Below are 26,375 nucleotides of genomic sequence, written 5' to 3' on the forward strand. Positions count from 1 at the left end.
AAAAATTAATGCCTAAAACAACGTCGTTTTGGGCTGGGTAGGTGTTGTAGTTTTAGGACATCAAACGACGTAGTTTTGGGGGAGGGTAAAATGGGTTTAAAAAGTCAAATTGTTTGACTTTAACGTTAAAAGGGTCCAAAGTGAGAGAAAACCAAAGTTCTGGGGGCCTAAGTGAGAGTTTTGAAAATTCAGGGGGGTATGTCAAAATGGCTGGAAGTTCAGGGGGGTTTTCTGAAATTTCCCCTAAATAATTTAATTTTTCGATTCTTACTTCTTTTAATTTTTAAAATAATTGATATTTTAATATGATTTTAGACTATAAGTTTAATGTCAAACCATATTTTTGTCAGTCAAAGGGAGAAAAGAAGGAGGTGTTTGTTAAACAACACCCCACCCCACCAAACCACACTATTCATGGATAAAAAGAATAATTAAAAAAAAAATTATTAATATGGGAAAATGAAAAAGTGGTATTGAAAAGTGAAAAATTTTGTCTCGTAGTAATTTTTTTATTTGAATAGTAATAAAAAGTAAATGATGTGATATAAAAAGTGAATGATTTGATATAAAACTTCAGTAAGCCCCCCCGAACTTCTAGCCAATTTGACAAGCACACCCTGAATTACCAAAACTCTCACTTAGGCCCCCTGAACTTTGGTTTACTCTCACTTTGAACCCTTCTGGTAGTTTTCAACGTTGAAGTCAAATTTTATGCCCATTTTACCCTTACCCCAAAACTACACCATTTTGTGCCTTAAAACTAAAACACCTACTTAGCTCAAAACGACGTCGTTTTAGGCATTATTTTTTTTAAAATTTTTATTTTTATTTTTTTAAAGCAAAATATAAATAAATAAATTAAAAAAAAAGGACAAAATCGGGGTGGCTCCAGTCACCCATTTAAACAAAATGGGGTGGCCGAACCACCCCATTTTTGGCCAAGGGGTGGCTGGAGCCACCCCCTAGCCGGTCTGGGGGTGGTCGAACCACCCCCATGGCCAAGGGGGTGGTCTGGCCACCTCAAAAAGGCCAAAAAAAAAAAAGGAAGATTGGGTGTTTTGGGGTATCACCACCTTTCGGGGTGGTTTCAGCCACCCCCACTGCCATAAGCAGGCCGAACCACCCCACTCTTACATGCCCCCAAAAACCCCCCCTCCCCCTTTTTTTTTGGCCTTTTGGGGGTGGCTGGATGTTGTGCAGAAATATACCTAAATTAATAGGTAAATAATTGTACGTTTTACCTGCAAGTGCACAAGGTCAACATGGTAGTATAGAGTGCAAGTACATGATCATTCCCACGAGGATTGCTGAATTTATGTTTAAAAATAAATTCCTTAAGCCAAAAAACAAAATAAAGATTGATTGTTGATGTGATGATAACAAAGGGTAGGGCTTTGATATCCACCACTAATTATGTTAAACTAGTATATTAATATGCCAATACTTTGATCAAGTTATGCATATTTAATGTTTGCCAACCTAAGCATTAAACTGTAACGCCTTAAGCTATTGATTTTCCTAAGCAACGAATTAGCCACTTGGTCCATGCTCTAATTCTTTTATTTCTTAAAGGATTTAGCATGTCTATACTAAGTTGTTCTTTAGAAAAGGATATGTTCTATGGAAATCGACAAACACACAAGGCCTAGGGCATGGATATATACTCCTAGTTCCCTATGTTGATTAACCCAAGAATCGCGGTGTGGATTCTTTTGTTACTTAAGTTAAATCCAGGACTCGGTCATCCAAATTGATCTAACTAACAAATCCATACCACATGCACATGTTGATCAGGCATACACATATGAGGAATTCATGCAAGCAGGTATTAATCAAGTTAAATAGCACAACATAATCATCACAAGGCGCCAATATTGAAATATTAATTTAACATAACTAGGGCTTCAATCTAGCCATACTAAATAAATTAGCTACACATAGAGTTGATGTTAAACATCTTCATAGAATAAAAGAAAAGAAAGAATAAACCCGAGACTTGACTTGAGAGCTCCTATTCTTCTCCCATCTCCAAGCCCCCATATTCTAAAGGCTTAGGAGTCTATTTATAGGCTTTAGAAGTCCTTGGAAAAGTAGTAAACCTTAGGGTTTTCGCAGGGTTTCAGTCCTATTACAATTTGGAGTTGGAAAAACCCTATTATGAAAATAGGTACATTGTAGCCGCCACTTGGAATGCCTCCTGCGCACGGGTGCGCTCGATCGCAGCCCCGTGTGCGCTCGATCGCACGTCTGCGATCGATGCCTCTTTTGCCTGCGCTCGATTGCTCCTGGCTTGGCTCGTGCAGCATCTCCTCTGGTATTGCGCTCGATCGTAGATACCCTGCGATTGATCGCAGTACCAGGGAGCTCCAATTTTTCCATATTCTCTTTTTGAGCCTAAATCACCCAGTTTTACTTCACTTTCTTCCAAAAGCCTGTAAAAACATCAAAAACACAAAAAGAAAGTAAAATGACCTAATTAACCAAAACCAAAGGATTAAAACATGTAAGATAAGGACTGAAAATATGAATATTTTAGCGCTTATCACTGGACCACCCCCTTGGCCATGGGGGTGGTTTGACCACCCCAGACCAGATAGGGGTGGATCCAGCCACCCCAATTTTGTCCTTTTCTTTCTTCTTCTTCTTTTTTTTTTTTTAAATATATATTAATATTATACTCAAAACGACGTCGTTTTAGGCTAGGTGGTGATGTAGTTTTGAAGTCCAAAATGGTGTAGTTTTGGAGCCCAAAACGACGTAGCTTTGGTTGAGGGTATAATGGGCATAAAATGTCAATTTAATGGTGAAAGCTAATAGAAGAGTCCAAAGTGAGAGCAAACCAAAGTTCAGGGGGCCTAAGTGAGAGTTTTGAAAATTCAGGGGTTGCTTGTCAAATTGGCTGGAACTTCGGGGGGGCTTAGTGAAGTTTTCCCAATGTTTTTTTTGAAAAAAAATGAAGTGAATAGTGTGGTGGATGTAGGGGAATGTGAGGGCGTTTAACAAACACCCCCGAAGTGTCTTTGAGGTTTGGAGTTAAAGATTTGAAATCCAACAACATACACGATTCAGAGCTTTTTGTTGGGCTTGTAATCTAAAGCTTTGTTTGTTTTTTTTTTTTTTTTTTTTGTTTTGCCGTAAGGTGTACTCCAAATAACATTGACTCGTGATCGCTAAGATATTACCCGTCGTGAGAGAACGACGAGAATTCTACTGTCAGTCGACGTTGAACTGTATAATGAATTTTCGAGAATCACAACAGAAATGGAAAACAAAAATTAATTTTGGAGCTTTGACTAAGGCTCACGTTGAAGAGAATTGATCAACGGCTTTGAAGTCCTTGAACCCGTGGCTCCAAAATGTTCAAATCTTTCTTTTATTTTCTTTTCTTCTTTTGTAAAGTAAGTGCTTAAATGCTATGTGTTAGAACAGTTTTGGTACGGCGTGAATAGGGTGTTCTCCACTTCCCGACCTTCGTTCTTCGCTCTCCAATGACCACTACAAAACAATAACCAGTTAAGAGAACTCGATGGCATTCCATGATGCCTAAGTTAACATTTTGGAGAAAAGTATGCTGAAATGCCAAAAATTCATTCTAAGGTTTATACCTGATATAGAAGCCTATTTATAGACTAAGCCATTGAGCCAAATATGGAATAAATCTTACTTTTATTTAGGCCAGTAATATGGGGCTTGGTATGGACGCGCTATCCATGCATGATTTGTCCCGGGCCTTTAACCTGCATGACAGATCTTGGGCCTTGGGAGGCATCTATTCCCGGGACTCGAACTACCAACTAACTTAATCACCATATTCTTTTGAATTCGACCTGGCCCGTGGAATATGAAGATTGTACGTAATAATATGCAATGAAAATTATTATGAGAATATTAGAGAATTCTAGAAAAATAATTTTATGGAATAATACTCAATAAAAATATGAAGATTGTACGTAATAATATGCAATGAAAATTATTTTGAGAATATTAAAAAAAAATATCAAAAAAATATTTTGGGATTTATTAAAAACAGTTACCAAAGGTCTTTGAGTAAACTTCATTTACCACTTCTAATTTTTCATCACTTTTACAATTATAACCTTAAACTTTAAAAAGTGTCAATTTAAGGTTACCATCTTTTTTTTTTTTTTTTTTTTGAAACATATCATACTCATTCATTGATAAAAGTTGCGAGCCTAAAGCTCTTACAAACAGAGCAAAAAACTCTGAAATAAATCATAGTCGAAGCTAAAGATATAGTCATCAACAACAGACCAAATCAACCAAAACACAGCATCTGCTAACCTATGACTGAATATCAGGTTGAAAACTCAGATCTGCATCAAACAGACACCATCTAATGCATAGGTAGCGCTTATTCCTCGGCCTTGAGAGCAAAACCCCCAAGCCAATACTCATACTCCTTGACTCGAAAGCCAGGATAAATTTCACATCCACAACCCAAAGCATTGGACCAGTAATATCGGGCAGCAACCAGGCGCAACAAAGTAGGAGGAGAAAGCCTTATTACAAGCATAAATAAAACCATACAGGGAAATAAAGGGAACAATAAAACTAATGTAGGAAAATAAATTACAGCAAATAAAACCAAATACAGGGGAACTCAAAAGAAATACAAAACAGAAAAACAACAAAACAGGAAAATAAATGTAAAAAACACTCAAAGCGGGTCACGACAGCCGGAGGAGGCCGATCGCGAGCTGGCCAGAAACCGCCGCGGAAGGTGGCACAAAAAGCTTGGTGCGGGAGGGGCGCCTGAAAAGACCCGACAGCGAGCGCGGAGGAGATCGGCGGCACATACAAACAAACAGGGAAGGGGAGAGTTTGAGTGAAAACTCCCAAAAGCAGTATCCACCAAGAGAGAACACAAGCACCACAGAACAGAAAACACCAAAGACAGAAACAAACCTAAAACAAAAATCGGAAAGCAAGGAAGGGAAGAGGGATGCAGGCAACGGGCATCCCTCCTCCCCTGAGGCGGCGGTGCTCTAGAAGGGGGCTTAGGGTTTCACAAGGCTTAAGGTGGGTATTATTTTCTAATAAAAATAAATTGTTACCATGTTTATGAAGTTTGCAATGTCAACACTCCCATCAAGATCCAGCATCAAATCAAACAGTTAATGAGTGAAATCTCCAAAATATTTTTAAGATGTTTACAAAATATGGGGTCTAATGAAATCTGTATTTTTTATTGTGGAATAAATTACTAAATATAGATAATGACAACATGTGACAGAAAAGAGCACTTACTAGAGCATGGGCTTGGAATTTTGTATTTTGAATTGGCAAGTTAAAGAAGAAGTCGACTGAGATACCTTAGACTAAGTCTCCAATTATAAGTACTGCATGTAATAGGAATTGAGTAGATTACTTTCAGAATTTATTCGTTAAATTGATCAGATTGTTGAATCAATGTCATGCTGAAGAATTTGTTGACTCAAGAGTCAGTTTTAGTAAAATCAAACTTCTCGAATCTTTGAAATGATTGGTTTGAAACACGTGGACATAAGCACTAGCTGTTAAGATTCAAATCAAACTTTTCTCTTGAAACCTCTTTTTAGGTTTCTCTTTCTTTGGTTTCCTTTCTGGTGTTAAATCACCTATTATTCTAGAAGGTTAAGCTAATAGAAAGAGATAAATTTAATCACTTAATTAATATTTTATTACTCTCCCTCACGTGTGGACTCAAACTCCATTTTAATAGGTGAGGCACAATACATAAAATATTTAATTTAAATGGAGGATGAATGATAGAGTCAAGGTTCGAACTCATGACCTTTGGCTCTGATACTACATTAAATCACAGATTATCCCAAAAGTCATGTGGAACACATCCGCCTCCACAGTGGGTGCATTTAGGGAGGAAATGAGGTATGGCTTCCATCCTCCTCTTCTCTTCTCCTTTTTTTTTTTTGGCATTTGTGTTTTTTCCTTTAAACCACTCATTATATGTCTGTCTGACAGTTTTCTAATTAACCACACAGAGGGGTGCTTCAAGCAGCAAGTTCCTCAACTATTTGAACAAACACATCATACCTGTTTTTTATAAGGTAATACTTTAGTTTCCATGTCTTGAAATAGTGAGCATGTTATTTGAGTTCATTGGGCTTTTAGATTTTGTTTCAATATCCATGTATTCAGTTCTGATCTTTGCTTGCTTATGCTTTTGACATCAAATTTCTTTGAGTAATGCTACTTAACACACCAATTTCATACCAGTTGACTTGTGTTTATTAGTGTGATAAATTGGTGTAAAGAGTATCATTACTATTTTTTTTTTTAATTTTAATTTTAATTTTTTTTTATGCATGCTTCAGTAGTTATGTTCTCGATCATTAAATCTACTAGCATATAACCCACGCTATGTGCGGGATTCTTCTTTATAATTTAATTTAAAATTTAAACGTATCCCCGTCTTACTTTTCATGTGAAAAAATCAATCGTGCCTCTTTTAACGAAAAGACATACTAAAGGTTATACACCAGTACATTATTGAATATACATTTTTTTTTTTTTGAAGTGTACTGAACATGTACTTAATGAGATAATCACATACAGATGAATTAAAACATAAGACCATTGAATTTAGTTTTATTTATATAAACTAAAACATGGTAAAATCTTTGTTCCCGTCGGAGTAGTTTAAAATGAAAATAAGTATAAAGAGAGAAAAAAAAATAATAACAAAGAATAAAACTTGGATTCTGATTATCAAATCATTAATAGAAATTAGGACAAATCTATTATATTGTTGGTGTGATACCTATTATATTTCAATACAAATAAAACTCGTATACTTCTGAACATTCAAAGAAGAAAAAAAAAAAAAAAAACACAGAGAAAAAGAAACAAAATATTTTTTTATGAATACAAAATAATACAAATTTTTTACTCAACATTTAATGTAATCAAATAAAGCTTCTCACATCAGATTCAATGCTTAATTATCTATTTTGTGTTTCCAAAAGATGAAAATATATTTTTTTGCACAGTAATCAAATAAATTTTTTCTTTCTTTTGCCTGAAAATTAATTTGAGTATAACACAAGCGAAAAAAAAAAAAAAAAATCTCATAAAACATTCAAATGAATTACAACATATTTGTAAAAATGTTAAAATATTTGTTCTCATGTGAGTAGTTTAAAATGAAAATAATTGCAAGAAGAAAACATGTGTATTTTGATTATCAAAGCATTAGTTTTTAATATTATTGGTCTGATATTTATTATATTTCAATGAAAATTAAAATTCATATAATTTTAAATATTCTAAAAAAATACAAAGCTAACTAAACAAAATATTTTTTATGAATACAAAATAAAACAAAATATTTCACTAAATCTTTAACGCAATTAAATCAATCCACACATAAGGTGCAATGCTTAATATTTCTTTGGTGTTTCAAAAGTATTTGTGTTCGATTTATACTTATTAATCAAATAAATGTTTTCCTTGTTTTGCTTTCAAAAGCATAAAAACTCTTTCAAAAATGGCTGAAAATCGACTAAATCACATAAACAAAACAAAAAATCAAATAAAACATAAGAGCCTTTATTTTAGTTTAATTCATATACATTAAAACATGTTTAAATCTTTGTTCGTATAAGTATATATGATATAAAATAAAAAGTATAAAAAATATAAAAATAAATAAAAAATCAAGAAGAATACATGAATTATAATATAAAAAATTAGCATGAATATGTAATATTTTTAGTGTGGCATCTATTATATTTCAATAGAAATCAAACACATATAATTTTGAACATTTGAAAAAAAAAAATACAAAGGAAAATAAAAATTTTTTTTTTTTTAATAAAAAATTGTTCCTATAGATATACATGGTTTAAAATGAAAAGTTTGAAGAAAAAAAACAATAGCCTTTTAAAAACATGGGTTAATTAATGTAGTATGTTTTTAAATTCTAAATGTTGTCTTTATAAAGTTTTGGATAGTAATAAATTCTAAGAAAATAATATCGTACATTAAAATTTTGAACTTAATAAAATCACATATTAGAAAAATTATTGAAATATAATTAAATGCTCATAATTAAGCTAATTTAATGACCAGTTCACTCTTAAAAAACTGTTTCAAAAATTATGGCTTAAAAAACCGATTTAGCCTTTAAAAAATATGAGTTCACACTACATGTCACAATTATAAACTACTTCTGAAGAGTGATTCGGCTTATATATATATATATATATATATGATAGGTGAAAATGATTCTTGTTAATATTAATATTATATTAGGGTTATTTACTTTCTTTGGTATTCTAAGTCTACTAGGTTTACCATTCGTTATTCTACTAGGTCTGTATTATTATCCTATATATAGGCCTCTTCTATAAATTATATAGTGTGATTCAATATACAACTTTATTCTGGACATGGTATCAAAGCACAAGTTTTGAATCACTTCCAATTTTTTTTTTCCGCATCTAAATTTTTTTTTCCCAGCGCCGCCATTGTTATCCGGCGAATCGTTCCCTTTGTCCCTCATGGTTCTTTATCTTCTCCTCGAAGTTTTTAGCGGATCACTATACCGCTTGAAAGCCCGAAAGACAACCGTCATAGAGCCGCCGCACACATTCCCGTTGGAGTTTTCATGTGCCCTCACGCGCCACCCAAAGTTTCGGCAATTCCGCCACTGCCGTTCCGCCACCGGCCGCCATGGTGGTCCAATTGCTTCTCTCAGCCCATTGATCGATAGATCTATTCCTGGTAATTCCAGAACAGGCCCCATATCCTCCATACAATGATGCATGCGCTCCTAGAAATTCTGCGTGTCAGATCCACATGCCAAGACAACGCCGCCTTCCATGCGCCATCGCACCAGACTGCCACGTCATCAATACCATGTCAGCCCTAAGTGCCGCGTCAGCACAATGTGCCACGTTAGCATATCCACGTTAGCCTTGTGCCATGTAATCAATGTCAAATCAGATCTTGCCACGTCATTAGTGCCTCGCTAGCGTTGACTTTGACCTTTGACCGTTGACATTTTGTTGACTTCTAGAGTTGACTAGGTGCTTTCTTACCTATTTTTTTTTATCCTGATTTCATATTTGTGGTCTGTTTTTGCATTTGAGCCTTCTAGATGGCACAAAACAAGATTCTTCATCATGTTCAAACTGTATTGGATGGCACAAACTATATGGTGTGGTCCCAATCTATGCGTAGCTTTCTTAAAGGCCGCAAGCTTTGGCTTTATGTGACTGGGGAGGTCAAAAAGCCAGTTAAAGGGGCTTTTGAGTCAGATGAGGCTTTCACCACTCATCTTATTGATTGGCATAGCAAACATCATTAGATTTTACATGGTTCCGTAATACCACCATCCCATCTATTTCTGCACTATTTGGTAGCTTTGATGAAGCAAAGGGTGCTTAGGATATGCTTGCTTCTTGTTATTCTTCTGTAGATGGTGCTCACGAGTATCAGCTTTTGTTTGAGCTTTTCCATCTAAGGCAGGAATCTGGTCAGAGTATAAATGATTTTCTTGCTCGCATGCAATTCCTGTGGAACCAAATTGATGTTTCTGATCCTATTTGGAAGGATCCCACTGATGCTGAGATGTATGTTACCCGTAGAGATCAACAGCGCCTTCACCAATTTTTGATGGCCTTGCGTGATGATTTTGAGTCTGTTCGTGTGCAACTATTGCATCGTTCTTTTCTTTCCACTTTGGACACTGCCATCTTCAAATTTGTTTGTGCCAAGACTAGATTGCAGACTATGCGCTCTCAGCCTAGTCATATAGTGTTGGCTGCACCATCCTCTAGCTCCTCGTCATTCCAACGAGAGCATTATGACAGGTCAGGTACTCCTCAATTCCTTCCTAAATCTCGCAATAATAATTATTGTCGGTATTATCGACGTCGAGGGCACACGATTGACAAGTGTTATGTAAGGGAAGATCTAATGCACCCACAGCAGCAGTTGCTCATACTGAGAGTGGTTCATCTCTAGCTACTTCATCTCCAGCTGCTCCCTCTTTAGTTGCTCCCTCTGGCCACGCATCAAGATCCAGTGTTTCCTTATCTGCAGCTGACTTCGAGACAATTGTCAACCAGGTCGTCCTATCTTGTTCTGATAATGCATCTTCCTCTGTCCTCTCAGTTTTTCCAGGTACCTCTTCCCCTTGGCTCTTTGACTCTGCTTGTTGCAATCACATGACACCTTACCCTACTTCCTCTACCACATCTGTACTTTCACCTTATTCTTCATTGATTCGCACAGTTGATGGCTTCATTATGATTGTTAAAAATATAGGTATTATCAATACACCTTCACTTTCTGTTCCTGAAGTTTTTCATGTGCTTGAATTGTCCTTCAATCTTCTTTTTGTTGGCCATTTGTGTGAACTTGGATATAGACTTGTTTTTGACTTTTTTTGTGTGCATGTACAGGATCCTCGTACGAGTCAGACCATTGGGACCGGGCGTAGAATTGGGCATATGTTTGAACTCTCATCCTTACATCTCCCCACCACAGGTGTCTCTGCTACTGCCTCTTCGTCATCATCATCTCTTGCACTTTGGCATTTGCGTCTTGGTCATGTATCTGCCTCTCGCATTCAACTTTTAGCTTCAAAGGGTTTGTTAGGTTCAGTTTCCAATAGTTCTTTTGATTGTAGTTCATGTCAACTTGGTAAACAACCGGCTTTGCCATTTAATAATAGTGAGTCTCATGCTACTGCTTCTTTTGATTTAATTCATTATGATGTTTGGGGACCTTCTCTTGTTGCTAGTATGACTGGTTTACATTATTTTGTTTTTTTTGTTGATAATTTCTCTCGTTACACTTGGGTGTTTTTAATTAAATCTCATTATGAATTATTGGACATTTATCATACTTTTGCCAAAATGGTTGAAACCCAATTTTCAAAACCCATCAACGCTTTTCGTTCTGATAATGCTTTAGAATATACTCAACATGATTTTCAAGCTATTCTCAAACATTATGGCACTGTTCCTCACTTGTCATGTCCAGGCACCTCACAACAAAATGGTTGAGTTGAACGTAAACTTAGGCACATTTTAGACACTGTTCGTGCTCTTCTCATTTTCACATCTGTTCCTACCCCGTTTTGGGGTGAAGCCACTCTCACGGCTGTCTACACGATCAATAGGTTGCCTACCCCTTTCCTTGATAATTGCACTCCTCACAAGCGGTTGTTTGGCTCTATCCCTTCATATCACCATTTCCGTGTCTTTGGTTCTGCCTGTTTTGTTCTACTCTAGCCTCATGAGCCCAAACTCGAGTCTCACTCTCGGTTGTGTTGTTTTCTTGGATATGGAGTGGAACAAAAGGGCTACCGGTGTTATGATCTTGTGTCTCATCGTCTTCGCATCTCCCATCATGTAGTTTTTTGGGAGCATCGACTATTCCATGAAGTCAGAAAATTCAGCATGCCATTCTTCCCTCTCTTTACTACCCTTCTGGAGTTTCCTCTTTCTCATACTCCTACCACCAATGTCTTGCCAGAGTCTCTCTCACTCGTACTGCAGTCATCTGATGCCATCGAAGCTGCTTCGCCTGCCTCCCCAGGTTCTGTTCCATCCGAGGAACCAGTCTGCACTTGTTAAGTGCTAAAATATTCATATTTTTTTGCCCTTAACTTACATGTTTTAATCCTTTAGTTTTAGCTAATTATGTCATTTTAGCTCTTTATTGTGTTTTCTTTGATTTTGTAGGTCATTGGAAGAAAAAGAAGCAATCTCAGAAGTTTTGGACTTAAAAGGAGCTATTTTGAAAATTGAAAGGGTCTGGCAGTGCGATCAATCGTAGGGGAGCTGTGATCGAGCGCACTACAGGCGAGGACTACAATATGCAAGGCAACCATGATCTAGCGCAAGCACCAAGAGGATCAATCGCAGACCTACGATCGATCGCACATGGGCTGCAATCGAGCGCACCCGTGCATGATGGCCAAATCAACCGCCAACCTTAATAAGGAAAGAGTAACTTTTAGGGTTTTGTAGCATAGTGCGAACTGGGGATCAAAACCTACAGTTTTTAGGGTTCCTAGAGTATTCCTAAAGGCCTATAAATAGACCAGTAAGCCTCTAGAATAGGGACCTTTTCAAGGAGAAGAATTGGAGCTCTTTAAGTTTAGGTTTCGGGTTTATTCTTTTCCTTTATTTTATTTTATGAAGATGTTTAACATCAAACTTATGTGTAACTAATTTAGTAGGGCTAGATTGAAGCTCTAGTTATGTTTAGTTGATATTCAATATTGGCACCCTTGTGATGATCTTGTTATAATATCTAAATTGATTAATTTCTTTTTTCATGAATTCCTCATATGTGTGTGCCTGATCAACATATGCATGTGGTATTGACTAGTAGTTAAATCAATTTGGATGGCCGAGTCCTGGGTTTAATAAAAGTAACAAAAGATATCCACGCCGGATTCTTGGGTTAATCTACATGGGAAACCAGGAGTAGACAACCATGCCCTAGGTCTCATGTGTTTGTCAATTTTCACAGTTTTATGCTTTCTTAAAGAACAACTTAGTAGACACCCATGCTAAATTCTTTAAGAAAGAAAAGAATTAGAGTAGACACCCATTCCTATATCGTTGCTTAGGAAAATTAATAGCTTAAAGAGTAGACACCAATGCCTTTAGGTTGACAAACATTAAATATTCATAACTTGATCAAAACATTGACATATTGATATACTAGCTAAATATAATTAGTGGTGGATATCAAAGCCCTACCTTTTTATCATCATCAACTCAAATCCAATCTTTGTTTTATTTTACTTTTGGAATTAATTTTAAGTGAAATCCAACAATCTTCGTGGGGATGACCCCGTACTTGCACCCTATACTACTGTGTTGACCTCGTGCACTTGCGGATAAAACATCAAATTATTTGCCTATTAATTTAGGTAGATAATTGTGACAACAAGTTTTTGGCGCCGTTGCTGGGGATTGCGGTGAATTTTGTTTAGAATTATTTTCCTTTAGTTGTGTTGTTTTAATTTTAAATTTTAAATTTTGTTGTTATCAAAAATCAAAAAGATTTTCCATTTTTCTTAACTTTTCTGTTTTAGGTTGCGGACTTGCGATTCTATTACTGTGATCGAACGTCAGCCAAGTGCGATCGAGCGCACTTACTTACGATCGAGTGTAGGTCCAAGGAGCATCCGAACAAGCAGCATTAAAGCTGCTTTGACTGAAGAAGCAATTCAATTGATGCAAGGTCATCGATCTCAAGATTCAACAGTCATTCCACTCAATCCTGAAATTGAGCAGACAATTCGACAAAGACCTAGAGACAAAGAAGAAGAGGAAGAAATTGGGATGGAAGATTTGCAAGAGTATCCACCAATAGTGCCAAGACCACTTGAGGCAAATCCACCATCGGTGTGGAGACCGATGAAGCAGGCGTTCGTCCCAACGAACCTCAATCAACCCTCATGCATAGCTTATCAACCGGAGGTGGAAGACAACTATTATATTTCCCTTCAAATTCTCAATGCATTGACTCACTTCAGGGGCACAGCTACTGAGGATCCTAACTTGCATCTTAAGGAGTTCTTTGATATATGCATGTTGCGGCACATCCAAGGCTTAACTCCAGAGAGACTCAAGTTAGTCCTCTTTCCCTTCTCTTTGAAGGATAATGCTAAACTGCGGTATATTTTTTGCCTGCAGATTCTATCCATACTTGGGAAGAATTAGCCACCAAGTTTCTAAAGAAGTTTTTCCTAGCCCAAAAGACAAGACAACTTAAAAGGGAACTTCAAATGTTTCAGCAAAGGAGATTTTTTCTTTGATGTATGGGATCACTTCAATTCATTGCTTCTAAAGTGCCCACATCACAACATCCCTCAAGATGATCAGGTACAAATTTTCTATGAAGGTTTAGATGATACTAACAAAGGTTTGGTTGATTCAGCTTGTAATGGAGCACTTATAGAAAAGAGTAGTGAGGAAGCAATGGAGCTGTTTGAAACACTAAGTGAGCATTCCCAACAATTTTGCTCTAGAGGAAGGCGAGGAGTAAAGAGCAAGGGTATGCATAAAGTGAACTTCAATGGGGGATCTCCAAATCAGATGGCTGTGGAAAAGAAGTTGGATATGATTGTCAAATCCATGACTGCTCAGAACATCTCACCTGTTCAAAAGGACACACCAATTCAGGTATGTGCTATATGTTCCCATTTAGATCACACTACTGAAATGTGTCCTTTATCTCCATTTGTAGAGCAAGAAGAGGTGAATTATGTGAGACAAAACAATTATCCCTACAAGAATAATCCGTACTCCAACACCTACAATCCAGGATGGCGTAACCATCCCAATTTCTTTTGGAGTAACAATCAAGGACAGCAGAAAGGGCCTCAACAAGCAAGTCAACCAACTCAAGAGTCAAAGCTGAACCAATTGGAGAATATGATACACACCCTAGTGACTTCACAACAGCAATTTATGGCTGATCAAAAACAATTCAATACAAAGGCCGATCAAGCCATCCAAAGACTGGGAGTGCAAATGGGGCAGATGGCAAAGGAGCTGAGTGAAAGGAAGCAGGGAGAATTCCCAGCCCAAACAATACCCAATCCAGGGGGTCACCAGCAGTTGAAAGCAGTTACAGTTCTCAGAAATGGCAAGGTCATTGGAATTGAGGAGCCACCTCAAGCATCTCCAAATGAAGCATCAACTTCTAAGGTAAACAAAATGGAGAAGGTAAATGCACCTCCCTTCCCTCAAAGGTTAGTCAAACCAAAGAAAGAAAAGCAGCTCATGGATATTTTTGAGACCTTGAGGAAAGTAGAAATTAACATTCCTTTATTAGATGCAATTAAACAGATTGCTTCATATGCTAAATTTTTAAAGGATTGTTGCACTAACAAAAGGAGATTTTAGGGGCATAAGACAGTGGCCTTAACAGAAGAGGTAAGTGCAGTTTTGTTAAGAAAGTTACCACCAAAGCTAATAGATTCTGGTAGTTTTACTATTCCTTGTAGGATAGGAGATCATCTTTTTGAGCATGCACTGCTTGATCTAGGGGCAGGGGTCAATTTGTTGCCTTACACTGTGTATGAAAAGCTCGGTTTGGGAGAGCTTCAACCAACTTCAGTCACCTTGCAATTGGCAGACAGAAGCATCAAAAGACCAAGAGGTATAGTTGAAGATGTGTTGGTAAAGGTAGGTACATTTATTTTACCTACGGATTTCATTGTAGTGGATGTGGAAGAATTCCCTATGCCATCATTCTTACCTATCATTTTAGGAAGACCCTTTATGAGAACTGCTGATACCACAAGAGGCATGAAAAAGGGTACAGTAAGTGTGAAAGTGAATGGTGAGACAATAGAATTTAAAATATTTGATGCAATGAAATTACCTCATTATTAATTAAAATGCTTTGATGTTTGCATGATCCAAGGTGTTAGTGAACCAGTTTTGCAGGACCCACAGAAAGATCCAATAAAGACCCCCCTCACTCATAAGTTCACAAGTCAGGACACTGGGCCAGTTTATGCAGATGTTACTGAGGACATCAGTGGAGCAAAGCAACCTATTCAAGGCTGTCCACCATATCCAAGTTCCAAAAAAAAGCTGCAGCTGGATGAACGAGACGAATTGAGGTATGAAGCAAATGAGGACACCAAGCTCCACAAGAAAGACCCAAGGACCATCATCACAGAAAGCATGTCAAGAAGGAGTCCTATGTGGAACTGAAATTGTTGACCTATAAAGAAAGTCCTGTCCCTGCACCACCTAGGGCACTTGAGCCACATTCTGTGGAGCTCAAGTGCAGTTCTCCACACTAGTAGCACCACAGCCACAAGTGGAAGCATTTGAGCAGGCCAGGGGCTCAAGCGCATCTACTCAGAATAGTGGTACTGAGGCCACTGAAGGCGGTACACTTTTTCATCCTTGTTTCCCATCATATCAATTTCCTTACTTTACATGTGTTCTCACTTATTCTTTGTGTTTCCTTTTTACTTCAGAACATTGTTGCATATTATCCATTCAAAAAAAAAAAGAAAAAGAAAAATTTTACATTCTGTTACTACGATTAATCGCAACAAGTATGTGATCGAGAGCAGTAATTAAATTTTGGCTTCGTACATTTTGTTAGTGCGATCGAGCGCACATCACCCACTCACGCACATCCTTGCACGAGTGTGATCGAGCGCAATCGGGCAACAGGCCATGTGACCTATTTTAGGTCATTTTCTCCCCCATTCCCCCTCACACTCTCACTGCACCGTACAGTCTCCACTTGCAACAGACGCAACCGGCACACTCCTCCACCATGTTTTTTACCACCTCTACCACACCGCCACCACATGGTTCTCCTCTCCGGCCACCGTACCACCATTGTTTCACCACACAAACATACAAACCATTCCCCATTCCCATCAACACCCGAACTCCGATTAACCCCCCCCCAACCACCATTTTTTTATCTTTTTTTTTTTTTTGTTTTTTTTTGTTTTTTTGTTTTTTTTTTTTTTTCTGCAATTGTGGGTGATCATCCACCCACATTGCTTTCCTGTGGTTGGGTTTTGGTGTTTTTGCAGGGGGTTTTGAGCAGTGTTGATGTGCTGTACCAACCTTGGTCATCATAATGCACACCAAGTGTTCGACAAAAGTCCCCAATCAAGCTCATCGTGCCAAGAACTCGAGCTTCGTCCTCATGGGGGTTCGAGGCCCAAGCCACTTCTCCCCCACCCACTTTTGAGGAGCGGGAGCTGCTATTTGAGACCACCTTCACCATTCATGAAGACTTTAAAAACCTTGAGGTGACTCAATGGGCGGTCGCCAAATTCAAGCATCGGGGGCTCAAGAAGCTTTTCAAGCTGGTCACCTCCGCTGCCTACCGAAGATTGGTGATCGAGTTCTATGCCCACCTGTCTCATGACTGCGACAGGTTGGCTGCTCTCTCTTCCAAAGTGCAGGGCCGAGAAGTTGAAGTGACAAGAGCCGACATTGCTGCTACCATCCAATGCAATAATGAGCACCCTTCAGAGGCAGCGCAGCTTGCCGAGCAACCGCCCAGATTTTATGTGGCAAAAATCATTGAGGACATGTGCCAAGGGCAATATGCCAATTCCCATCATAATGCTGGCAGCCGATCTAAGCTACCTCAACGGCTTTGGTTTGTGGACTCCATATTGCACCGTAATGCCTTTCCCTTTGGGCACAAGACTCAGAGGCGGGATCAATTTCTCCAAACCCTCTACGCCTTCCATAAAGATGCCTGGTATTCCATTCCCGATATCATTTGGATCCAAATTCACAAATTTTGGAATGGAGTGCACATTGGAGGAGCTGAATCCACTCACTCATGGGGACTCCCTTTCCCACACTTAATCACTTACATCCTCCAGAAGAAAGGCATCTAGGGCACAACAACTGATGAGCCAATCACTACTACCCTCATCTTTGGCATTCGTCAATGGAACAAGAGCTGCTCCCATATGCCCCATGCACCTCCAGCACCAGCAGCTAGTGTGAAAGAGAGAGAGGCCGAGCGATGGCCGAAGATGAACCCGCAGCTAAGCTTGAGGCAGCGGAGGAGGAGGCCCCGATCATTTTTTGTGTAGCACAGTACCGCTCACGTAGTGAAGAAATGGCAGGCCTTCGGAGAGAGCTAGCTAATCAAAGAAGGGAGGCGCAGGAAGATAAAGAGTTAATGGATCAACGACTCGCTGCCTTAGAAGAATTGATGCGGTCCATCTTAGCCATTTGCCACCACCATCTGGAGTATCATCTTCTGGACAGCATTGACCAGGGACCATCGTCTGGCTGAAGACGTTAAACTTAGCGCTCATGAGAGGCACCCCATAGTTTATCTTTTTATTTTATCTTGTTTAGTGTGTTTTAAGTTAATCTTTTTATTTATCTTTAGTTTTGTTTCTTTTTACTTGTTTTTGTGTTTTCTCATTTTGCAGGGACAAGTGTGTTTCAATTCACGTTTGGGGGTGTGCTATGAGCCATACTTTTCAAGACGATGTCGTCCAGATCCCAAGTACGTTCTTTCCTTAATTTAGACACATTGGGGACAATGTGTCATTTAAGTTTGGGGGTATGGGCACACATGTTGTTCACACGTACTTTGCCCAGTTTCATATTATTTGTTTTGTGTGTTTGTTTGTTTATTTAAAAAAAAAAAAAAAAAAAGTTTATGCATGTTCATGTTTGCCTTTAAATTTTGAGTTAATTTAAAAGAATTGTGGCTTGAATTCATCAGTGAACTTAAAATTTTGAACATATGATCTGATGAGAGAATTTGTTAGCTCGATTACTTGCTTAGGACATTTGAAAAATCACATGTTTGATCTGATCACACAAGCACTTAGCACATAATTTGTGAGGTATGACAAGAAGTCTGATGTGTGTGTTTCTGTACCTTGAGTTAATTTGATGACTTATTAGATGGACATTTTGCATATATTCAATATATATATATAAATGATCATTGATAAGCTCTTCACTGAGTAACTGGACCTCTTGCCTTAAAGCATTGAGTTTTCACGTCAAAAGGTGAAAAATTTGGATTTGATCAATGTCATGGTTAGTTTGGTTTTGTAGCCTTTTTGACTTGAGTTAGTAGGTCCTTAATTAGGGGTGTCTCTACACCTAATTCCCTAAAACCATCTAGTTTGGGAGTCAATAACTTAACACTCGCTACATGGATTAATTAGAAAGCTTAAGGGAACCAAACATTGTACAACCTGATCAAAAAAAAAAAAAAAAGGTGAGAAAAAGAAATATGCCATGGTTGTTCATTCTAATAGGGATTTCAGTGAATTTTGAGACATGGAGACAGTACACATTGGAAAGATTTTGAAGTCTCATAATTTTGTGCTAGTTCGCCTTACACTGCTTTCAAACTTGTGATGATTTAGCATGTCCTTTGTAAGTAATTGAACTTTGGGATTCCAATTCATTGTGAAGATGGAGTTCATCTTTTTAAGCTTGCTAATGAATGAAAATCTTGATCTTGAAGTGATGCTTTAATTTTTGGAATAACATGAACTGTGCATAATGTTTGTGGGTAACATTCCTGGAAAACCCTCACGAGACTTCACTCGTGCTTTAGGGAATTCCTATGGGTTTAAAAGGCTTGTTGCATATGCTAAATGCAATCGTACATCCCACGAAAGATGGATTTATCTTTTTTGTTCTCTGTTTTTCATTTTTGTATTTAGTTTTGTATTGCTAAGGGACTAACAATATGTAAGTTTGGGGGTGTGTTAAGTGCTAAAATATTCATATTTTTAGCGCTTAACTTACATGTTTTAATCCTTTAGTTTTAGTTAATTATGTCAGTTTAGCTCTTTATTGTGTTTTCTTTGATTTTGAAGATCATTGGAAGAAAAAGAAGCAATCTCATAAGTTTTAGACTTAAAAAGAGCTATTTTGGAAATTGAAAGGCTTTGGTAGTGTAATCAATCGCAGGGGAGCTGCGATCGAGCGCACTACAGGCGAGGATAGCAACATGCAAGGCAACCATGATCGAGCGCAAGCACCAAGAGGATCAATCGCAAACCTACGATCGATCACACATGGGCTGCGATCAAGCGCACCCGTGCGTGATGGCTAAATCAGCCGCCAGCCTTAATAAGGAAAGAGTAACTTTTAGGGTTTTGTAGCTTAGTGTGAACTGGGGCTCAAAACCTACGATTTTTAGGGTTTCTAGAGTATTCCTAAAGGCATATAAATAGACCCTTAAGCCTCTAGAATAGGGACCTTTTCCAAGGAGAAGAATTGGAGCTCTTTAAGTTCATGTTTCTGGTTTATTCTTTTCATTTCTTTTTTATTTTATTTTATGAAGATGTTTAACATCAAACTTATGTGTAACTAATTTAGTAGGGCTAGATTGAGGCCCTAGTTATGTTTAGTTGATATTCAATATTGGCGCCCTTATGATGATCTTGTTGTGACATCTAAATTGATTAATTCTTGGTTTCATGAATTCCTCATATGTGTGTGCCTGATCAACATATGCATATGGTATAGACTAGTTAGTTAAATCAATTTGGAATACCGAGTCTTGGGTTTAATAAAAATAACAAAAGATATCCACACCGGATTCTTGGGTTAATCAACATGGGGAATCCGGAGTAGACACCCATGCCCTAGGCCTCTTGTGTTTGTTGATTTCCATAGTTTTATGCTTTCTTAAAGAACAACTTAATAGACACCCATGCTAAATCCTTTAAGAAAGAAAATAATTAGAGTAGACACCGATGCCTAATTCGTTGCTTAGGAAAATCAATAACTTAAGGTGTAGACACCAATGCCCTTAGGTTGACAAACATTAGATATTCATAACATGATCAAAACATTGGCATATTGATATATTAGTTAAATATAATTAGTGGTGGATATCAAAGCCCTACCTTTTTATCATTATCAACTCAAATCCAATATTTGTTTTATTTTACTTTTGGAATTAATTTTAAGCAAAATCTAGTAATCCTCGTGGGAATGACCCCGTACTTACACCCTGTACTACTGTGTTGACCTCGTGCACTTGTGGGTAAAACATCCAATTATTTGCCTATTAATTTCGGTAGATAATTGTGACAACAACACTCCACCACCTGACCTTCGTCGATCCACCAGAGTAAGATCTCTCCCATCCCATTTACAGGACTTTCATTACTTTCATGCCTTAGCTACCTTGCATGAGCCTCACTCCTTTCATGAGGCATCCACTAACCCTCTTTGGCAATTTGCGATGAAAGAGGAACTTGATGCTTTACACAAGAACAATACATGAGATCTAGTTGACTTACCTCTTGGAAAATCTGTGGTTGGGCATAAGTGGATTTACAAAATCAAGACTTGTTCCGATGGTACTGTTGACAGGTACAAGGGTCAACTTGTGGCTAGAGGTTTTACTCAGGAATATGGGGTGGATTATGAGGAGACTTTTGCTCCAGTTGCTTGCCTCTCTTTTGTGCGTGCTCTGTTGGCTGTTGCAGCCTCACGACATTGGTCACTTTGTCAAATGGATGTCAAAAATGCCTTCCTTAATGGTAATTTAAGTGAAGAAGTCTATATGCAACCACCTCCTAGATTATCTCATCCTACAAACAAGGTTTGTCATCTTCGTTAAGCTCTATATGGACTTAAGCAAGCACCCCGAGCGTGGTTTGCTATGTTTAGCGCCACTATCTCTCGCCTTGGCTACTCCATCAGCTCTTATGATTCAGCCTTGTTTATTTGCTGCACAAACCGGGGTACCATACTTTTTCTACTCTATGTTGATGACATGATTATCGCTGGAGATGATATCATTGGTATTTAGGAACTTAAACAGTTTCTCAGTCAGCACTTTGAGATGAAAGATCTTGGCCCTCTTAGCTATTTTCTTGGTCTTGAGATCTCCTCTTCTTCTTAAGGTTATTATTTAACATAGGCCAAGTATATATCTGATCTGCTTTCCCGGGCCAATCTCACAGACAGTAAGATTGTCGACACACCGACTGAGCTTAATACTCGTATCACTCCTCATGATGGCGAGCCTCTTCACGATTTTACCTTATACCGGCATTTAGTTGGCAATCTTGTCTACCTTACTGTCACTCGACTTGATACTTCGTATGCTGTTCATCAGGTGAGTCAATTTATGGCTACTCGCTCCACTCATTTCTCAGCTGTGCTCCGCATTCTTCGGTACCTGAAGGGGACATTATTTATGGGCTTTATTTCTCCTCCCAATCTCCTCTACAGCTGCATGCTTATATTGATGTTGATTGGGCAGGTGATCCGACAGATAGTTGTTCTACCACTGGTTACTGTTTCCTACTTGGTACCTCGCTTATATCTTGGCAAAGTAAGAAACAGACTGTTGTTGCTCGATCTAGCACCGAGGCAGAATATCGTGCTCTAGCTGACACTACTGCGGAGCTTCTTTGGTTGCGATGGCTGTTACAGGATATGGGTGTCTCTCTTTCTTCTATTACTCCTGTATACTGTGACAACAATAGTGCTATTCAGATTGTTCATAATGATTTTTTCATGAACGGACAAAACACATTGAGATTGATTGTCATTTTATTCGTCATCATTTTCTTTAGGGCTCACTACAACTTCATTTTGTCACGTCCTGTGATCAGCTCACAGACATCTTTACAAAGTCACATCCTTGAGGGCATTTTCGTGATCTTGTGTCCAACCTCAAGTTAGTCTCTTGCACTCCACCTTGAGCTTGTGGGGGGCTGTTAATATTAATATTATATTAGGGTTATTTACTTTCTTTGGTATTCTAAGTCTACTAGGTTTACTTTTCTTATTCTAGTAGGTCTGTATTATTAACCTATATATATGCCCCTTCTGTACATTATACAATGTGATTCAATACACAACCTTATTCTCAAAATTCTATTTACATGTTTAATTGTCATCGTTTCTTATTCCCTTAGTTGGAAAATGTTCGTGAGTCTATATTTATTTATTATGTGAATAGCTTAACAATGATTTGACTTATTTTGCGGCTCATCTTTCATTTGTGCTCATCGGTGCGAAAATGGGAAACATGAAATTTGAAACTCGTATATGCAGATATTATAGGAGCTTTTCTTATTGAATGATGTTTCATTTCTCTGTCATTCCAGTGTAATTATCTAGAGTATTTTGTGGAAAAGAAAAAATGGTCGGGAAAGTTCCCTCTAGCTTTAGAAGGCTTCCACTGTAGGAAGAGAGCTTCTCGTTGCTCGATTACGTTATAATCAAAAGGCGTCTTGCAAGAAATTAACTCTACTGATATTTAGTTGTGCCAGCTTCCTGAGGAGCGAAAGCTAGATCTGCTCAAAGCCCTTGCAGAAATTTCTCCTTACACAACACCACAAGACTCCCGCCAGATTCTTCCCAATGTTGTTCAGCTATTAAAGGTATACGCTCTTTTAAATGACAGAACAAATACGAACCCATGTATTTATAATTGTTAAAGTACTGTATATTTCAACTCTGTTTTAAATAACAGGATTCACATTTCATCATCTAGCTCACACGGTGGTTGATTTCAAATGTTTTGTTTGTCTAAACAATCATCTGTGTGTCTCTACTGCGCAATACCTTACCTAAGTTTTGTTGTTCTGTAGGTGCCCAATGCAACAAACAGTCTGTGTGGTTACAAGATAGTGACTGGCCAACCATCAGATAGGCTTGGGGAGGATTTCTCAGAGCTTTATAAGGACTTCACTGAAAGGCAAGTACTTATTTTTTATTTCATTTTTTCCATATATATATATATATCTTATGAAGAATTGATTCTTCATATTGCTATGTAAAGACAAATTCCTGTTTTAGTCCCTGAAAAATGCGAAGAGTTCCAATTTGGCGCATAAAATTTAAGAACTAAAAAAATCAGAATTAAGTCCTTCCATCAGTCTCGCTAATAGAAGTCAATGTTTTTTATTTTTATTTTTTATGTTAATGTCTTATGTGGCAGCTGATGTTGCTAAATGAAGTGCACACAAAAATTTGGATGGTTCCCTTACTTTTTTCTTTTGACATGTCCACACACAAGGGAAGGGAGAGGAGAGATTTGAATTAGTGACCTCCGCTTTATGAGGCATGGTCCACAGCCGATTAAACTACCCATTGGGAACAACTCTTTGTTGTCTCACTTAAGAAACCAATGACGTTACAACTCTTTGTTGATGTGATTATTCTTTGTGGCATTTTACTTATCTTTATTAATTAAAACTAAAATAAACTTTTATCTCTTTCTCTCTTTGTTTATCTCTCCCTTTAACCCAAAATTTCTTTATCAACACTTTCCATCACTTCTGACTCAAAAGGCCTGATTGGGATTTTTTAAATCATTTGAGGACTTGATTGCAACTTACTTCAGTGACCAAATTGGAACTTCATATATTTTCTAAAAATCCAAAAGTAATGTTACTCCTTATTTTGTTCTGTTCTTTGGAGGGTTTATTGTGTATGCATTGAACCCCATATTAGGCCACAAGAATATTTTACAATCTCCAAAGAACAGAGAATAAGGAAAAGGAAAGAAGGGCCTTCAGTTCAGAAATCCACTGAAATCATTACCTAGTTTTAGATTTTTGTGATTTTGCTGAAGAAATTAGAGAACGAAATTTTTCTGTCATAAGATTGATTCACAGGACATGTTTATATAATTGGTTACTTAAGCCTTCCAAACATTTCTAAACTGTTAGTTACTACTTAAGCCTTGATTCACATTTAAATTTGGAGCAAGGTTGGAAGAGCGATACCTGTATTTCTGATGGGCAGTATAATATATGGTTTACTTTTACACAGTCGCAACTTTTTCTTTGTGTATGACTTTCTTACAATTGATTTTGCAGGTTGAGTAATGTTGAGGAGTTAACTAGGGCTACCATGAAGAAATTAACTCAGGGAATGGCTGAGCACAACAAAGCTATGGCAGCTGCTAAATCTGATGAAGCAAAGAATAACATTGTGAGTTTGTTCCCAGGAGATCCTGTTTTCTGTAGGAGCTTTTTTGTCATCATTTATCTTACATATTTTCCATTTAATGTGCAGAAAACTCAAAAGCAGAATACAACCACTGGGTTGCGGACATGTAATAACATTTTGGCAATGACAAAGGTGCAAAGGAACAAAGTTTTTGTGTCTCTATATATATGGTCTTTTATTTATTTACTGTAAAAACTGATATTTCATTTCTATATTCAGCCATTACATTCAAAAACAGCCTCATTTATTGGAGATAAAAGTATCAACCTATCTTGGAAAGAAGCAACAAAACCTTCTGTTCCCGCCACCGCTGCTACAACTGGGTACGAGAGCTCTTCCTGATTATCTTCTTCCTCCCCTGCTCCCTTCACTCTCTCTCTTTATGGTGGACACATTTATATCTTGTGTGAACTTTGTGTACAGAGGGAAGCGACCTGCTACTGCTGCTAATGGATCCTGCAACGTGCCTTCTAAAAAGGGCCGTGGAGCTGGTGGTTTGCAAAACCAACTGGTTAATAAAGCATTGGAAGATTTGTCTCATGGTGGGAGAAGTGGGACTACAGGCAGAGGGAGAGGGTGGGGTGGACGTGGAAGAGGAAGAGGCTACCGGTAGCCTAGGTGTGTGCCCAGAGTAAGAAGGCATTCAGATTTCACAAAAATGGGTATGCACCAGAAGTATACAACTAGAAGCCATTGATTTATTGAAGTTCTCTGCTGGAGCTAGTTTTGATTCATAGAGGAAGAAACTGATGAGTTTCTAGATATTATTTGTTGTCTAACACTAGGAATCATGTTCCTCTGGAGCTTGTCCGGCGGATTTTTAGTGCTTTGAGTTCTTAATCATTTCGAATTTAACTGATGAAAGCAATAGCCGGGATTGATTGAGGAATCTTTGCATGCCTCTTACTTTGTGTATGCATGCGTGTGTATCTTATTGACACTTGACAGTTAAACTTGCACCCAGAGGAATCATTTTATAAATTCCGACGATTTGTAGAATATAATATGTTTGGTTGAATGAGAACTTGAGAAAGCTGGGTGATTGTCATTAACTGTGAAAGGGATTTGTAAGCTAGCTTTATATCTTTGTTACTGTGATGCATGTGCCTATGAAGAAATATTATACTGGTACATGGCCTACACAGGAAATCTTATTCCCAGCCTTCATCTGTGTGATCCTCCTTAACATTCAGGAATCCATAACATTTTAGTTTATGCTGGCAGGCGAAGAATGAAGGTGCTATAGGTAGTCAGAAGTAGAGCTGTAATCGAGTCGAGTCGAGCCAAATATTGAATGTTCAAAACTTTTGATTATTTAATGTTATTTCGAACATGAGTCGAACTCGTTCTTGTCATTGAGTTAGATAATTTGTTTAAACTTAGCTCATTTATTATTGGAGTGACCTTGAACTTGTTCACGAGCTTTTCATTTAATTTATTCATTCTTTATATAAAGTAAATATTATGATTTTTTTTTTTCTTTTTGTAAATTCATATTGATTATTAGTTAATTAATTATTTTTAATATTTTATCATTTGAATTAATTAATAAATTAACTTAAACTTTAAATAATCTAATCTCGAATTTATATATATGTTTTATAGTAGGTATATAAATTCATTGTGTGCACTCATTTATACATACAAAAACAGTCATGTACGAACAATGACAAATGATTATATCTAGACCCACATTAACAATTCAAACTATATATGTTACATTAAAAAGAGAATTCCTAGTTACTGAAGATGTTCTAACTACGAAATTAAAATAATACAGTAAAAATAAATATATAGTAGTTTATATGTACATACAAAAAGTCATGTACAAACAATGACAAATGATTATATCTAGACCCACATTAACAATTCAAACTATATATGTTACATTAAAAAGAGAAT

General features: G+C 37.5%; 1 pseudogene; it reads left to right on the forward strand.

Annotated features, from left to right (window-relative positions):
* Window positions 1–5,761: 5,761 nt before the first annotated feature.
* Window positions 5,762–25,431, forward strand: LOC132169784 (apoptosis inhibitor 5-like protein API5; annotated as a pseudogene).
* The last annotated feature ends 944 nt before the right edge of the window (window positions 25,432–26,375 follow it).

The sequence above is a fragment of the Corylus avellana genome, chromosome ca2, assembly GCF_901000735.1.
Source record: "Corylus avellana chromosome ca2, CavTom2PMs-1.0".
Lineage (NCBI taxonomy): Eukaryota > Viridiplantae > Streptophyta > Magnoliopsida > Fagales > Betulaceae > Corylus > Corylus avellana.